General features: G+C 39.6%; 1 protein-coding gene and 1 non-coding gene across 3 annotated transcripts in view; both read right to left on the bottom strand.

Annotated features, from left to right (window-relative positions):
• The window catches only part of PLCB1 (phospholipase C beta 1), a 753,090-nt gene that overhangs the window by 41,600 nt on the left and 693,136 nt on the right, over positions 1-18,354 (bottom strand). The gene's annotated exons all lie outside the window — the stretch shown is intronic.
• LOC112633857 lies at positions 12,774-13,007 on the bottom strand. The gene has a single exon (XR_003121621.1). It is a non-coding gene; the product is annotated as a small nucleolar RNA SNORA73 family (small nucleolar RNA).

Here is an 18,354-nt window from a genome sequence, read left to right as displayed (position 1 = left end):
TTGACTTTTCTCCTTCCCTACATTCCAAGGTGAAAACAATCAGATATTGCAGGAGAATCCATTTAAAAAGTAATTTTATGAAGAAGACTATCTGAAATATGTATTTACTTTCTCACAGCTAACTGTGAGCCTTGCCTTAAGTGTATGGCATGTTAATGAAAGTGACAAGCCATTGTAATTAGCAGACACTTAAAAATTAAGTGTCCAACAGAAAGTCAAACCTTTACAACTGGTAGATGGGAATGAATAAAAGGAGTGTAATAAAGCAGTAGCCTTGACAAAGGATGCACGTCTTCCATTTTAATCTTTAAATCTGTGTGAGGAATCTTTTTTCCCCCCAGCAGTGACAGCCATTAAAACTAAATATGAAAAAGACAATCCGAACTTAAGATCAGAGTTTTGGATTCCTGTATCAAAGTGTTAAGTGAGGAGTTTTGAAAATAATAGTCTATTCAAACATATGGACTCTCTATATTGAGGGCAAAGATTTGTTTTGAATAATTAACAAATAAAATAAAACATTTTCATCTTTATTCTTTTTCATTATTTATATTTTATTATAATTTAAAATATATATTACACATTCATTTATAGTGAACATATATATGTGTTAGTCTAGTAATACCTACAATGTAAAAATGGATATGCGAATAAGTGAATATGCCTATGATGGGGGCTGTGAGTGTCTAATTTTTAGGGGCATGAAATGGAAAAGTTTGGATACCACTGCCGCAAATTACTGGCCTAATATTTAATTTTGCTCTAGTGGAAAACTAAAAGGTATTGGGTTGCCAATGCCCAACTTTAATTTTCACAAAAATAAAATGTGCCAAAGCCAGGAGATCCTAACTTTGAAATAGTTACTACCTTACAGGGGTTCCATTATTTATAGTGTAGAAATTCCACAAAATTTCTGTCTAGGTGATGCTACCAGGTTATGATTTATTTACAATTTGGTAAAACAAAATGGGTGAAAGATTGCCATCCTTCAAGTTCAAATACTCATTTTTAACTCAGATTTTGTAGGGTTTCTAATATTTTTAAAACTTAATGTGTAAGTTAACATCAATTAAATAATATATATCCAAATATATATTAGGTTGGTATAAAACTAATTGTGGTTTTAGCCATTACTCTGAATTGCAAAGATCGCAATTACTTTTGCACCAACCTAATAAGTTTTTCTCTTTTATATTTTGGCCTGTTGTTATTGCAAAATCATTTAACTATTAAGGGAGGAAACCACCCCTTATATTGTCCTATGCCCAATTTCTGCCTCCAAAGAAAGAAGAAGTAAACACTAAAATGCAGAAATGGAATCCACAGGCAGATAGCCCAGCACCGTGCCCTGGGCCTGGCAGTTAAAAATCAACCCCTGACCTGACTGCTTGTGTTATCTATAGATTCCAGACATTGTATGGAAAAGCATCATGAGAATCCCTGTCCTGTTCTGTTCTATTCTGATTACCAGTGCATGCAGCCCCCAGTCACATACCCCCTGCTTGCTCAGTCGATCACAACCCTTTCATTTGTGGCCCCTTAGACTTGTAAGCCCTTAAAAGGGACAGGAATTGCTCACTCGGGGAGCTCGGTTTTTGGAGACGTGAGTCTGCCAATGATCCCAGCTGAATAAAGCCCTTTCCTTCTACAACTCCGTGTCTGAGGGGTTCTTGTCTGCGGCTCATCCTGCTACATTATCAAGTCTATGAATAAAACCTATTATGTACAGAATCCACATAATCTCTTAAGTTCAAATCAAAATAATACAAAACGTTTCAGTAGAAGATTTTGCATTGCCACGAAGCACTTTATGTGGTTTAAAACCACACTTCTGAATAAATTGTAAGGCTAGACTTACCATCAAAACCAGTAATCATTAACAAGAAGTTCTAATAATAAATAGCTGTTTATTTGATAAAAGGTTGACAATAGCCACCAAAATTAAATACTAAAAATTCGTATTAAAATATCATGCGCTTTCTATGTAAGCATTTTTTACTGATTGTTTGCTTATCCCTGGGCTTGAATTAGATGGTTCTGATCATTCTCTCCAGGTTTTTAAACTATTACGAAGCACAGCATGTGCAGTGGTCAAATCTCATTCAATCTTACACTGATGTCATCATTTCCTTGTTTTATCTGAATAGTGGTTATGTAAGCCAAGGTGCTTTCAAACCTATCGGCAAAGATTATTAATACTATAATAGGGGTTGGGCAATGTTAATGTCTTATTTCCATTTACTCTGTATTATCCCCAAACAGAGAACATATCAAATAACTAGGTTTTGCAGCAAGCTAAATAATTAAGGCCCCTCCAAACAAGTTCATTTCAATAAAATGACCCCATGATGATACCACAGGTGTGAATCACACATCAAGGACACGTACTCAGAGTCCATTGAGAACTTAAATTTGAAACTGCAGAGTCTGACACCTCCCTGACACAAATACAACCAACAGAAACTGTGACCTGTGTGGTTCAAAGCTTATTTCCTTCATTGGCATCCTGAATTTCTAATTTGAATATCCATTAGCACAAGTGTAAGAGTGAAGATATAAGTCCGGAGTTGCATGCACACATATACCCCTTGCCAGCAAAAGGATTTGTCTTATGGAAAGACAGAGGGAGGAAGGCAGAAAAAACTCGATATTCAACAGAACAAAGAATTAAGAGAGCTGTTGATCTTAATCACAATCATTGTACTGATTTCCTTTTAGTAAAGATCTGTTTTAGAAGGAAAATGGTAAACAAATTAGCCTCATGATTCCCGCAAGGGGAAAAATAATTTGTATTTATAACAGTCACGATAAAGTATTCTGTTCTTTAAAATATGGCCACAACTAAAGGTAATTATGGTAACAGTGACAAAGAGTATTGTTTTAGAAATGACTCCGTAAAATGATTTAATAGCCATTACTCAAGCATTTTAAGGAAACTGTCTTGTAGGAGAACACCAGGCTGTTTCTCTATATAGGTTGCAATCATAGAAAATGGTGATGTCTTATTATTTTTTTAAGTTATTGTTGCAGGATGCTATGCATGCATATAAAATAAAAGCTGATGGCCAGGCGCGGTGGCTTGCAGCTGTAATTCCAGCACTTTGGGAGGCCAAGGTGGGCGGATCACCTGAAGTCAGGAGTTCGAGACCAGCCTGGCCGATATGGTAAAACCCCATCTCTACTAAAAATACAAAAATTGGTTGGGCATGGTGGCAGGCACCTGTAATCCCAGCTACTCTGGAGGCTGAGGCAGGAGAACCACCTGAACCCAGGAGGCAGAGGTTGCAGTGAGCTGAGATCACACCACTGCACTCCAGCCTGGGTGACAAGAGCGAAACTCCATCTCAAAATAAATAAATGTAGAATAAAAGCTGATTTCAAATTTAAAAAGAGGGGGAAGTGATTTAGTATGATATGCAGCTCAGATTACATTTTTCTTGATGAGATTCGGTCTTAAAGGGGTCTCTGCCAAATTCAAAGAGAAAATGAAATCAATGGAGGGTTCTGTATTGAATTTCCTCTTATGGCATTTATGAAGTTATTGCCTCCAAAAAGAAAGCATGCAGGCCAAAGCAAAGTTATGAAAGTCTGGAACTTTAAAAGAGGGAATCCACAGCTTGTTCTGAGACCATTTGCTCAAGCCAGTCCCTCTACAGATGTGCCACCTTTGCCAGGCATCCTGCAAGACCTAACTCATTGTTTTCCACCCAGCTCACTATGTTCTTGCTACTGTGTAGCTTCCTCAGAGCACTCACTCTATTTTTGGAGCTTCTGTCAACCTATGGCCCATGTCACACAGTCTAGTCCTTGTCTCATCTCTTCATTCCACTTGGCTATGTTGCCCTAGTGAGATTACTAAAAGCAGAGACTGTGCCCCTTCTTCTTTAGAAGCTCGCTCTATTTCTAGATTGGCTGACTGAGGCACAGGGCTATGCTTAAGGCTTGGGCTCATCTAGGAAGAGACCCATTAATACCGCTTCAGTTCAGTCTGTGAAGCAGTACTTAGGGGCCCTGTGAATGCCGGAGAATAATTCCCAGTGGTTCTATGCGATATGAACAGAACATTGAAGAAAATATGTGAAAAAAAACCTGATAACATATAAATCACCCCTGATTATGTTAGAGTCCACCACATAAGCCTTTTTTTTTTTTTTTTTTTGACAGAGTCTCTCTCTCTCTGTCACCCAGGCTAGAGTGCAGTGGCGCGATCTCGGTTCACTGCAACCTTTACCTCCTGGGTTCAAGTGATTCTCCTGCCTCAGCCTCCCAAGTAGCTAGGACTACAGGCACGTGCCACCATGCCCAGCTAAATTTTGTATTGTCAGTAGAGACCGAGTTTTGCCATGTTGGCCAGGCTGGTCTCAAACTCCTGACCTGAGGTGATCCACCTGCCTCGGCCTCCCAAAGTGCTGGCATGAGCTACCGCACCTGGCCAAGCCTATTTATTTATTTATTAGAATTACTAAAAAATAATGTAACTGAGAAATCAAAAGCAGATAGGCTTTCTAGCATGCTGTGGTAATGTTTGGCTTCTGGCTTTGTTACCTGTGATTTTTGTGACCAGTCACCTGCTTTGAGGTCTCCGTTTCTTCACTTGTAGGGATGTGTGTGGGTGGGTGATGGCAATGGTGTTAATATCTACTTCCAAGCTTTATTGGGACATGACACATAATATTAAATCTAGACACCACTAGATCTGCTGAATCATATGGCCCAAGTGACAGAGCTGCTTGTATAGCAGCCTGGACCTGTTATAAAACCTTCTCTTGTTCTGGGATCCACTCAAAACTAGCAGCTTCTTGGGTCACTAAATAAACGAGTGGGAGTAACACATCCAAATGAGGAATATACTGCCTCCAAAATTGAAAGAAGCTCACTAGGCATTGTCCCTCTTTTTTGATTTAGGAGGGTCCTGATGCAACATCTTATCCTTCACCACACAAGAATATCGCGACATATCCCATGCCACAGGACTCCTAGGAATTTCACCGAGGCAGAAGGTCCCTAAACTTTGTCAGATGTATCTCCTACTCTCTGACATGCGAATGTCTTACCAATAAGACTAGAGTAGTTGCTACTTCTTGCTCACTAGGTCCAATCAGCATAATGTCATCTATATAATGGACTAGTGATGAACGCCAATTAAGATCCCTGTGCACTAAATTATAACATAGGGCTGGAGAGTTGATATGCCCCTTAGGAACGACAGTGTAGGTGTATTGCTGGCCTTGACAGCTGAAAGCAAACTGCTTCTTGTGAGTCTTATTGACAAGGATGGAAATAAAGGTATTTGCCAGATCAGTAACTGCATACCAGGTACCAGGGGATGTGCTAATTAGTTCAGGTAATGAAACCACATCTGGTACAACAACTGCAGTTGGAGTCACCACCCGGTTAAACTTTCCATGTTACTCTCCATCATCCTGTTTTGTGCACAGGTCAAGTAAGTTGAATGGAGAGTATGGTGAGACTCACTAGCCCTGCGACTTTGAAATTCCTGATGGTAGCACTAATCTCTGCCTTCCTTCAGGAATGTGGTGCTGCTTTTGGTTTACAATTTTTCTAAGTCGAAACAGTTCTAGTGGCTCCCACTTGGCCTTTCCCTCTGTAATAGCCCTCACTCCACAGGTCACAGGAACCAATGTAGCAATTCCGTCAGGGACTATATCTATTCCAAGTATACATTTCAGACTAGGGAAATAACCACAGGATAAGTTTAGAGACTCATGAAGTTCACTGTGAGATGGACCTGAATTAAAACTCTGTTGATCACCTGACCTCCATCAGCCCTACTCTGCCTGGTGGACCACAGTGAAATACTGGGTCTTCTGGAATAAACGTCAGTTCAGAGCCAGTGATCAGTAGTCCCCAGAAGGTCTGACTACTTCCTTTTCTCCAGTGCATAGTTACCTGGTAAAACACCATAGGTCCATTTGGAGAAGGGTGGGAGAGAGATGAACAGTATAAATTTTCAGTAATGTACAGGGGCCTTTCCTCAAAGAGACTCAGCCTCCCCTTCATTGAAAGGGTTTTGGGTCTATAAACTTGCTCAAGGGTGGGAATTCCTTGAAGGAGAGTGACTCTCTGCTTTCATGATTCAGGTAATACTTTTTTTCATTTGACATAGAAATTTTCTGCTTACAGACACTAAAAAAGAATTTAGTCGGATACCTATCTCTTTCACTTCCCAGGAACCTCATGATCAACTGGCCAGTGCCATGGTTCTCTGTGTTAGAGCATTTTGGTTGCTGCCTGACTCCACTGTTCATCATGGTAATCATGCCCACCTTGCCTTTGATGGTCGAGTGCTGCCACTTGGCCCCTGCCACACTGGGATCCAATCATTCCCGTTACATTTCGATTTCTCAATTCAGTGACTGCAGTTTCTATTGTAAGTTCTGGCCTACAGAGTAGAGTGTCACAGAGCTCTTCAAGGATGCCAGGACTCCTTCACAAACTTACTTCTCACAGTTATGGTGAAAAGTATGTCTCCAGGACCCTCCCAATGTGAGTAAGTCATTCTTGAATGACAAACCCACTCTAACATCCCAATGTCTCTAAGTCATTTAATCCCTCCCTCTACATTAAACCAAGGGAAGTTCAGCATTTCCAACTTGCTCACTGTGGGTGACTTTCTGGCCCATGTTCCAGCCAATGACTAAACAAACGATTACAGCACTTTCCAAATGCCTGAGCTGCAAAATTAAATGCATGCTGTCTCCTTCCTTTATCTATAACAATAAATTCATTTTGATCTAATTTGTGTTTCTCCTACCATGATCCTACGTTCTTAATATGCATTCCCTCACTTGTTTTCCAAACTTTCATAAATTAGAAAATTTAAATACTTAATATTTATTTGGAGTATAGTATAAATCCTCATGAACTGCACTTTGTACTTCACCTTTAGGGGCATCTTGGGACTTGAATGAATGTAGTTATAGGTCTAGAAACAAAGAGGGGTCCTGAATAGAATCAGCATCATCTTGCATGGCAACTGCCTTGGGGGAGGTCCTTAGAGTTTCCTCTGGTGATGCAGGATTAATCCCCTTAGAAGAGGCTGGAGAGGGCTCTTCTGCTGGCAAAGAACCCTTATCATAATTTAGGGGCTCAGTGTCCTCAGTTTCATCAGGGCTGAAGCTGATCTCCATTCCAACTTTGAGCAACACATTCTTTCCTGGTTAATACACTGACTTTATCAGAAGACACCTTGTGAGGCTGAGGGTTCAAATTGTGTTAGTTTGGCTAGTCATGGGATGAGATCCTGCATTTGATTTTCAGTGATCTCAGTCCTAAGGCTATAGGAGATAAAGGTCTCCTTGAGGGCACACAATTGCAGCTTTTAGATCAAGTATGCAGCATTTGACCTGGGAATTCAAATCCTGAGCTCATTCTTTGTTCAATGATAATGGAAGCCAATCTCTTTACATTTGTTACTTTGCCAATCATGTTCAAAAGCATTATATACACAGTCAACAAAATCGTTGCTTCTTATAAGTGGTTGATTAGGAGTATCCAATGGTAATATTTTGCATATCTCTATTGACAGAGTACACCATAGACTATCTATCAGTGCCTTCTTTATTAATGGAAACAGAGTTATTTGCATCGTTAAACCTAATTGGATGAGAGAACCAATTCCAGAAACCTCAGCACCGATTCAGGAAACTCATCCTTACAATTCTCTTCCTCTAGAACCACTCTTGGGGCAAAAATCTGTATTAGTCTTGGTTCTCCAGAGAGACAGAATCAATTATATGTGTGTGTGTGTGTGTGTGTGTGTGTGTGTGTAATACCCCAATTTTGTGTGTGTGTGTGTGTGTGTGTGTGTAATACCCCATCAGCTGTCCTCATTCTCAGGCCATCAGACTCAGACCAAATGAATGGGTACCCTGTGGACCAGTCAAGTTAACACATACAGTTAATTAGCATATTATGTATAGATTGAAAAAATGGCCACAGTTATTTTTCAGCTCCTCCTATTAACACTTAGAGTCTACTTCTTTCCCACTTGAATCTGGGCAGGTATTGGGATTTTCTTTGGATAGTAAAATGTGGTCAAAGTGACAATATGCCAGTTTTGGGCCTAGGCCTTAAGAAGTCTATGCTCCTGCTTTTGAGCAAGCTTTGATTAGCCTGCTAGTAGAAGAGAGACACAGGGCCCAATCACTCCTGATGTCCCAATTGCCAGCCAGCTAGCTGCCAGTCAGGTAGGTAAGACCATCCTCAACTAGCCAGGCTTCAGTTGATCTGCTAGCTGAACACAGATACCTGCCTAAGACCAGCTGGGATCAATGGAGCCCAACGAAAATCAGCAGAAAGTTTCAGCTGACCCATAGACTTGTGAGCAGTAACATATGGTTATTGTCTCAACAGTGACTTGTTTTCAAGTCATTAAGTTTTGAAGCGGTTTGTTATGCAGCTAAAGATCACTGACCCAGATGCCTTGTCAGTCATTTTAAGTTAGACGCATCTGCTTTGGACCATTTCCTGTGCCCTCTGAGGTGGGAATCATGAAATATGTATGGAGAAACTATTAAATCTATTATGCAGTTTATAAAACATAAACTCTCATAAGCTGGTTCTACAGCAAGCCTACATATACATGCATTGTCATTATAGACAGCCCTCCTCAAGAGTCCACAAATGAATTCAAACCATCAATACTCAGGACAGGCTAGTAACACAAGATATATCTGGAATTTTTTGTTTCATGAATGAGCAGATTGCTATATGTAAGTCATAATAGAATTGGATGAATCACTTTTTATACAGTATAGATCTCTAAAGCCTGTGGTTAGGGACTTAAAATAAGGTTTCATGGGTATAACCAGAAACAAAACAAAACAAAACAAAAAAGCCTCATGAAAAGGAAAGAATGTGACAATGGTGGAGACCCTGAAATAGGTCTAACAAAGTAACCAAAAGCAGACAAAAAGCCATGTCCGTGGTCTATCAGTCCTGCTACCAGCCTCACCTCAAGGGCACTCTGAATTTATCTGCTACTCATCTCTTGTGGCTCTCAGTCCCTCTTGCACTTGCTGCCTCATTGTTCAACAAGCCAGGCCCTTAGCTCTTGAAATTTACTTTTCCTAGAAAGCTCTTCCCACAGACACCTTATGGCTCACTGAACTCCTCTCCCATTATGGTTAATTTTATGTGTCAATTTAGCTGGGTCACAGAGTGCTAAAATATTTAGTCAATCATTATTCTGAATGTTTCTGTGAGGGTGTTTTTGGATGAGATTAACATTTAAATCAGTAGCCTGAGCAAAACAGATTACCCTCCCTAATGTAGGAGGGCCTCATCCAATCAGTTGAAGGCCTGAATAGAACAAAAGGTTAACATTCCCCTGAGTAAGAAAGAATTCTCCTGCCTGATATCCTCTGAACTAAGAATTAACTAAGACATTGGTTCTTTCTTTCTTTTTTTCTTTTCTTTTTTTTGACAGACTCTCACTCTGTCGCCCAGGCTAGAGTGCAGTGGCACAGTCTCAGCTCACTGCAACCTCTGCCTCCTAAGTTCAAGCAATTCTGTCTCAGCCTTTTGTATTTTTAATAGAGATGGGGTTTCACCATGCTAGCCAAGCTAGTCTTGAACTCCTGACTTCAAGTGATCTGGCTGCCTTGGCTTCTCGAAGTGCTGAGATTACAGGTGTGAGCCACTGCTCTGACCAGCAGCCTGTGGCTTTTGAACTCAAACTGGGACATGTGCTCTGCAGATTTTGGACTTGCCAGCCTCCATAATCACATGAACCAATTCCTTTGCAATAAATCTCATGCACATACACGTACATATGTAAGTGTGAATATCTCCTATTGGTTCAATTTCTCGGAGGAACTCTGACTAATATATCTCCTTTCTGGAGGTCACCTTCTCAGTAAAGTGTTCCATAGTCATCCTACTAAAACAGAAAACTATTCCCTATGCCTCTTTCTTTCTTAATTCTCTGTAGCTTTTTTTTTTTTTACTACATCCAACATGCTACAACTTTACCTCTTTATTTTATGTATTGCTTGCCTATGAAAACTTAATGGGAGCAGGGATTTTTGTTCATCTTTCCCCTCACTTCCCCAGGCTTCTCCAGCATACAGGACAATGCCTGGCACATAGTATATGTGCAATAAATATTTGTTGAATGAATAAACTTGAAAAAAAAGAAATTCAGTAGTTCAAGTGTTGCTTTTGATCAGATATTTTTTTTCTGAGCTCTGCAGATTTCACACATACAACCCACAAGAAATGCAGTTGTAATGGTCTGCGTAACTGCCACAGAGAATATTCCAGAAGGATGGGGAAGAGCATGGAAGGGAAAAAGACCTTTCAGATAACTCACCTGGAAAAGTAGACATTAGGGAAGGCATGAAGTTAGGGTATTAGATTTTTATGGCTGCTATATTGACTTACCAAAAATTGAGTGGCTTAAAACAATAGAAATGTATTCTTTCACAGTTATGGAGGCCAGAAGTCTGAAATCAACATGTCAGCAGGGCCATACTCCTTTGAGGGAATTGGTTCCTTGCTTCTTTCACTTTCCAGTAGCTGTCACCATTCCTTGACCTGAGCCTGCACCACCCCAGTTTCTGCCTCTGTGGACACATTGCCTCCTCCTCCTCTTCTTTCTGTGTGAAATCTCTCCCTGCCTCACTCTTCTAAGGACATACATTGATATGGTTTGGCTGTGTCTCCACCCATATCTCATCTTGAATTGTAGCTCCCATAATCCCCATGAGTAATGGGAGGGACCCAGTGGGTGGTAACTGAATCATGGGGGTGGGTTTTTCCTGTGCTGTTCTCATGATAGTGAATAAGTCTCATGAGATCTGATGGTTTTATAAAGGACAGTTCCCCTGCACATGCTCTTCTGCCTGTTGCCATGTAAGACATGCCTTTGCTCCTCCTTTGCCTTCCACCATGATTGTGAGACCTCCCCAGCCATGTGGAACTATGAGTCCATGAAACCTCTTTTTCTTTATAAATTACCCAGTCTCTGGTATGTCTTTATTAGCAGCATGAGAACAGACTAATACACACATCATTGGATTTAGGGCCCACATGGAAGACCCAAGATAATCTCCTCATTGCAAAATCCTTACCTTTATAACATCTTTAAATATCTCTTTTCCAAACAAGGGAACATTCACAGGTTCCAGGAAACAGGATAAGGACATATCTTTTTGGGGACCACCACTCAACAGTGAGATAAAAAATTGGATTGTGCCATGATTCCACATTGACAATCCTTGAGGTTGTTGTCCAGCTGCCGACACGGGGGTACTTTCTGAGGGATGTGGGCCTTTGTAGTCAAGATAACTAAACCCGCTCAGGGTTCCCTAAGGACTTAAACTAATTCAAATTAATAAGTAAAGCTTTAAACATTTACTTATTAAGGTAAAGATCATTTTCAGGAAACCATGTGCTGGAAGCAAGACCAAGCATTTTCTTTAAACAAGAGAGTCAGCTGTGGGTCAGGCTTTTGATTCTGATTCTTTTCTTTCCCTTCTCCTAATCTTATGATAGGGATTCTTATAATCTGGCTCAAGAGCTATCATGTGCTCTAATCCAGGGAAAGGCAATACATTGCACTTTGCACTCAAATTTTTAAAATGTTATCAAGGTCATCTCTTAAGCAATCTCTTAAGCAGCACAAGGACATGCAAAGAGATCCAAGTTCAGAATTTCTGGCTGTTTTTCCTGGTGCTAGTCTCTATATCCCATGACTGTATTTTCACCTTTCCCTGATGTTCAGGAGGCTTGAAACTTTTACGTGAAATTTATTTTGTTTAAAGTATTATAATGGGCAGTTTTCAGGACCAAGTGTTCCACAATTTATTTAAATATCCCATATAACCCTCCAGTTCCCTGAGTAAGTATAAACAACTATTCTATTTAAATTTTAAGACACTAAATTTTATTATAGCCAGAAATAGTTTCTTTTTGCTGTTAGAAGTGGAACCACTCAAGTCTCTGACCTTACCATTCCTAGGCCAATAAAATATCTATTAAAAGGTCATATGCCAGTGACATGTAATATCTACTGAGTGAATTCATAAGTCTGATTCTGGCATTAAAAACTCTTTGACAACTAAACTTTCACTACCCTGGGCACTCTGCCTATGGGATAGCCCTGTTATGCAAGGAGAAATATGAAAGAAAGAAAGAAACAGGGAAAGAAAGAAGCAGAGAAAGACAGAAAGAGAGAAAGAGAGAAAGAGAGAAAGAGAGAAAGAAAGAAAGAAAGAAAGAAAGAAAGAAAGAAAGAAAGAGAAAGAAAGAAAGAGAAAGAAAGAAAGAAGGTTAAATTTCAACTGAAAATGGACAAATACTTGTGAAATGTATTTCAAAAATTCATTTAGCAAAATATAAATAATGAGCTGGGCATGGTGATATGTGCCTATAGTCCCAGCTACTTGGGAGGCTGAGGTGGGAGGATCGCTTGATCCCAGGAGTTTCAGGCTACGGCGAGCTACAATTGTACTATTGCACTCCAGGCTGGGTGACAGAGTGAGAGTTTGTCTCTAAAACAAATAAATAAGTAACAATGTAAACTTTTATATTTTGGGGCTTAGTTTTTAGGAAAAAAGAGGCACATAACAATAAAATAAACTGGTGGCATTTATTCAACATTGCAATATCTAAGGTATAGCCTGAGGTCTTAGTGATGGACTCCACTATTTCCTTAAAAACTAATCAATTAATACAGTAAAATAAAATAAAGCAAATTTTTCTTAAACATGTAAGACAAACTTAGATCCAGATTGGGTGCTCTAGAGGGCAGTTTCCTGCATGGTTTGTCTCCTCCGTCATTATCCACAGGACTCTGAGAAGTTGTAGGAATATGCTGGTGCAGAGTTGAGGCCCAGTTTCATCTCCAATAGTTGAGGCCCAGCTTCATCTCCAATGTCATGGAAAGGGACTGTATATCCTGGGGACACAGCCCTGGGCTCCCCTATGCCACTTGGACACAGCCTGGGGAGAGAGTGACCTCCTGGGTGTATCCACATTAGAGACCCCGCTCTTTTATCGTGACCTGACCTTCATACTGATGACCCCAAGACACTATACACCAAGGCCAAATAATCTAATTAGTAATAAGAGCAGGGCGTTGGTAGAGTGATTTTAAAATAAGGATTGAGAGAAAGAAAGATCATCAGTTAACTTGCAGTCAACATTCTAATGCAATCTGGTATGGCTGTCCATCATGTGGCAGAGAGATGTGGGGGCCAAGGAAACAGCTAGGCTACCTTCTCCTCTTGTCCAGGGTGCTGTGAATTTAAGCAACAGTAATAGACTGATGGCAGTGGAAGCCTCTACCTGTGAAGATCAGTGTGCTTCTAAAGGCTATGTCTGAAACTCAAGGGATTCTGGATTCCCTGTGACATCTATGCAAAATCTTGGCTAGAATATACATCCTACCCAGACATACTGATGCCAGCCTTCAGACAGATTTTACTATAATGAGTACATGGAGACTCATATTCAGTAGGTTCTGATGAGATGTTTAAATATTAAAAAAAAAACTGTACAGCTTACCTTCATTTAGAAAGGGTATTTGATCTAACAAATAAAAGAAAATGAAGTAATGGGTGGGTGGTCTTGATTGTTTTCTTTATCTTCCTAATTCTTAGCTGGGGAATATTCTTTTTCTACCAAATGTGTATTGGGTGGTGCTTACCTATGCTTTCTTCTCAGAGACATAAAAGCAGAATATTGCCATTTCATGGATTACAGAACTAGCCTCCTAACAGGTTTCCTGGTTGCCCTCTCCAGTTCATTTTCCACATTACACGCAAAGAGATTCTGCTAAAACAAAAGCTGGAGCATGTCCTCTCAATGGCTGCTCCTGTTTTCTGGATAAAGCGTCAAGCTCTTGATGCTTCTTGAAATGGTCTTGCATGCTCTCGTCCCATTATGGTTTCCCTTGGTCTCAGTTCTTTTCATTGGAATGGACTTCTTTCTGATCCTGCAATGTTCCCTTTGCCTTAGGCCAGCTACATCTGCTGTTCCCTCTGACTTGAATCCCCTCCTACGACTTCTAAGAGTTCTCATTCCTACTCACACATCTCTTATATTGACTTAAGATTCACATCCTCTGGAAATGATGTGCAGTGAAGCTAAGACCCTGTTTTATATTAGTAGTAGGCCATCTCTTGGACCAGCAGTTATAAATCAAAGACCACTGGTAGTGTAAGTACTTTGAAAAGAGATTTAGGATTATATATGTAGACATTCTGAAGCAATTATTAAAGATATGTTGGCTTTGTAATATTTTCTGACAGAATCATCTCTTTGGCACTGGATACTCTATGCAACAAAAATATCCATCACGTCCAAAGCTGCCACTGCGTGCTTCAGAGCTTTCAAGAATAATTTCAAAATCCTTTTAGTCAGGCAAATTTTTACTCTGAGTACTTTTTATTTGGTTTTAAAACCTAATGATCTATACGTTGCTGAACAGTTTGTTCTACCCTCTCTACTCTTTAATATTCAATTGAATTAAATAAACAAGACACATCAATGAGAAATCCAAATGTCAAAATGACTGATTTTTAGCTCCGTTTGGTTAGAAAATATAAGTCCATGGACTCTCTCCTGGCATGCATTGCCAGGGCACTCTGTACTGAAGCAATGAGAAGTCTTCAAATTCATCTACAAAATACTCTAGAAAGCATCTCTTAACTAAGGACGTACAGAAAGACAGTACAAACCAAAGCATGTGTGTAAGGATCGGGCTCAGAAATCCTTTTAAAATCTAGAAGTCTAAGTGCTCACATTCTACGCACGAAGGTGTTCATCTGAATCATCTCCTACTGGTCAATGGGTGGAACTGTTGCGGGGAGGTCAGTGAGCATACACTGAGGAGATGGGAACTGGGAACTTGCATTTGTGCCTGAACCTGAGCAATGCCCAAGAAAACTTGAACAGCACTCTTTTGGGGTCATGGATTTTTCCTGATGATTTACTCCTTTGAAGACAGTTCTGCTTGTGGCTAATGCTGAGGAATTAGAGGCTTACATGAAATGTATTCCAGGAGGATTTTTTTCCTAACATTTTGTTATGAAAATCTTTACACATATAGAAGAGTTGAAAGCATTTTACAGTAGACACCCATATACTTACCACATAGATTCCACCAGTAGCATTTTACCATATTTGCTTTAGCATATGTCTATATCATTTATCCTTTTGGGTGCATTTCAACTTCAAAGGAAGTTGCAGGCATCAATAAGAATACTTTATTATATGTGTTATTAACTAGGTTTCACGAGGATTAAGAAGGGGGCTCTGCAACACAAGCATGATTCTCTTTCTAGACCATTAATTCCACTGGGCCTAGGAATTCCCTGGGTGTCCCTTAAGGGAATCTATGCAGGATAAAGCCATGCATTTCATCTCTTCCTAAATAACTACTTATACATATATCAGGGAAGAATATAAAAGGTGTTTTTTCTCCCTACTCCCCATACAATCTTGTCCATCAACATTATCAAATGGATTGGCAGGGCTCCCTAGAGTGCTTTGTCATGGAATCAGTCAATTCATAGGTAGAGAAGACACCATCCTAGTTCTGCAGAAATTCTCAATAGCTCCTATTCTGATAGGGAATGACTTAATGAAGTTCTTGCATGTATTTAAGCCTGTCCCAATAACAGATAATGTATTCTTATTAGTGAGCTCATCCTCAAGAGATGGGAAGAGAGCAGCTGTAATGAGAGCAACTTGTGTCTGGATTGGCTTGGGTCTCACTGCAAAATAATTTTTCATTGTCTTAGGCATTTGCCTAAGAGAATGTTATATATATTAAAAAAAAGATAATTGGTATTGCTGTCAAGAGAGTAACTGAATTTCCTTGTTTCATATTGTCAAACTTTTGAGAGGACTTAATTTGCCTTTTACAATGGGGAAGATGGTGAATTACAGAGAGACATGAGCTTTTGAGAGTATCCTAAAAAAACCTGCAAAGACCCTGAGAAAGCTGAGGGTTTGATGGAGCCTTTTGGATACATGTTAAAGGCTATTGCCAACATTTCCAGAGCTTTCACCCCAATCCACCATCACATCCCCAAATACAGGATATCCCACAGCCATCAAATCAGTGCATGAATTCTAGATACACTTTCCCTTCTCCTTATTGATTTCATTTTCCAAATCTATACACAACATTTTTTATGAAAGTAATGTGTGATACTACTCCTTTCCTTCCTTTAGCCCAAGAGTTAACAAACTTTTCTTATAGAGGCAGAGAGTACATATTTTAGACTTTGCAGACTATAAAGGCTCTGTCACAACTACTCAATGCAGCTGTTGTAGCGTGAACTCATAGACAATGCGTAATGGAATGGGCATGGCTGTGCTCAATAGAAATTTTAAGGACACTAAAATTTGAATCTCAAATGATTTTCACGTGCTCTGAAATATTCTTCTTCTTTTGATTATTTTTCAATCAGATCAAAATGTCAAAATCATTCTTAGTGCACTGGCTGTGCAGAAAGAGGCATTGGCCTGGATTTGAACCCTGTTCTTGTTTGGCACTATTCAATAGAACCGTCTGTTATTGTGGAAAAGTTGCATATTGGCACTGTCAAATACCAAAGCCACTAGCTACATGGGAATACTGAGCACATGAAATGTGGCTAGTGTGACTGAGAAACTGAATTTCAAATTTTATTCAATTTTTCAATAACTTATATTTAAATAGCCCTGTATGACTAGTGTTCACTACCTTGGACAGTACAGCTCCATAATTTTCTTTCCTATTAACTTGACAAAATGGTCTTATCTCTTGCCTACATTAAAATGGACCCCCAAGTCCTTTCCTTTGCTGCTTACGTGATATAGCTATAACTCTGTAGAGACAACAGTTGATGTCTTGATTTTATATATTACATAGCAAACACAGGGAAACACACAGAGCACATGCAAATACCCATACTGCACATGTGCATGAGTGCATACGATCCTGATATAGCTCTTCATTGGAATTCCATCACTTCCAAATTCAGTGAACAAATAATCATGGGGAAAAATGCCTACCACTTAGTAAGGATAGTCCCCTCCTATTCAATGTCTATTATAAAAAATGCAGTATTGGATAATGAAAGCTATCATATAGTATAAACTTAAACTTTTGTGGTGGTTTCCTTAATTACTTGTCACAAAATCCTATACCTCCTTTAGACAGCTTGCAATAATGAACTTGCAAAACTGACCTAAGAGATGTCATCATGTGAAATCCGCAAAGTGATCATTTCCAAGTAAATGACAGTACGTAAACTCTAGGTCATCTTAAATCAAATCTCAGCACTTCACGCTGAGCTCACAGGTCAAGGCCAGAGAAGCTGACCAGTGAAACACAAAAGCATAAAATCACTATTATTTAAATGGTTTTGATAACAATCATTTAGCATACCTATAAAGTCTTATTCATTATAAAATGATACAATTATATTTTTCATCTTGATTAAACCCATTTAGAGTGAAACTTCTATCATCATTGGCACAGATGATTTAGGGTTAACTAAGGAAATTCTAGAGCGAGAGATGAGTGACAGTCGTCTGTCATGGGTAACACAAAACAATACGGAAGAAGGTTAAGTTAATGGTCAGAAAATAAACACTTGTCCTTACAATCCTAGTGCTAAGTTTAGAATAATTCCAGGCCTAGTTGCTCCTTGAAAACTCTCCATGGCTCCAGCTGAGGCCTTCTTTTCTTTGTCATGCTATATTCTCTCCACTTTCCTTCCATTTTTGTATGTATGATTCACAAACCTTTGATCTCCAGCTAAGACTTCTCTTCTCAAATCCAAAGTGGTACATTTAGCCATCTACATGACTTCTCCAGATGCCTCAAAACATCTCAATCATACTATGTCGAACGTTGCTGTCATGGCTCCCTCCTCCTCATCCCCAGTTTGGCAGTTTGACACCTAGCCCAGGAATAGGTGTCAAAATCACCTCAGTTGTACAAACCACATGCCTAGGCAATTCCTTGACTCCTCCCTTTCCCTGTATCCTACAGTCAATCTGGCTCCAGGTCCTGTCTCTCACATCCTTCTGCCTCTCTCCATCACCACTGCCATAAACCAACTCCACACTGCCAGTGTCTCTTGCCTGCACTAACATAATATTCCTAGCTAATCTTTTGCATCCTGCTTGCCCCTTCTATCCTTTAATTTGCTCCCCACATCAATCAATAAAAATATTTTCAAAGCCTAAATCTGATAATATCACTTCCTTCAGCCAGCCTTAAGTCTTTTTTTTTTTTTTTTTTTTTTGACAGAGTTTCACTATTGTTGCCCAGGCTGGAGTGCAATGGCGCGATCTTGGCTCACTGCAACTTGCGCCTCCCGGGTT

This window comes from Theropithecus gelada, chromosome 10 (assembly GCF_003255815.1).
Source record: "Theropithecus gelada isolate Dixy chromosome 10, Tgel_1.0, whole genome shotgun sequence".
Taxonomy (NCBI): Eukaryota; Metazoa; Chordata; class Mammalia; order Primates; family Cercopithecidae; genus Theropithecus; species Theropithecus gelada.
The sequence above is the reverse complement of the archived record's forward strand: the minus strand, read 5'-3'. Positions and strand labels throughout refer to the sequence as shown.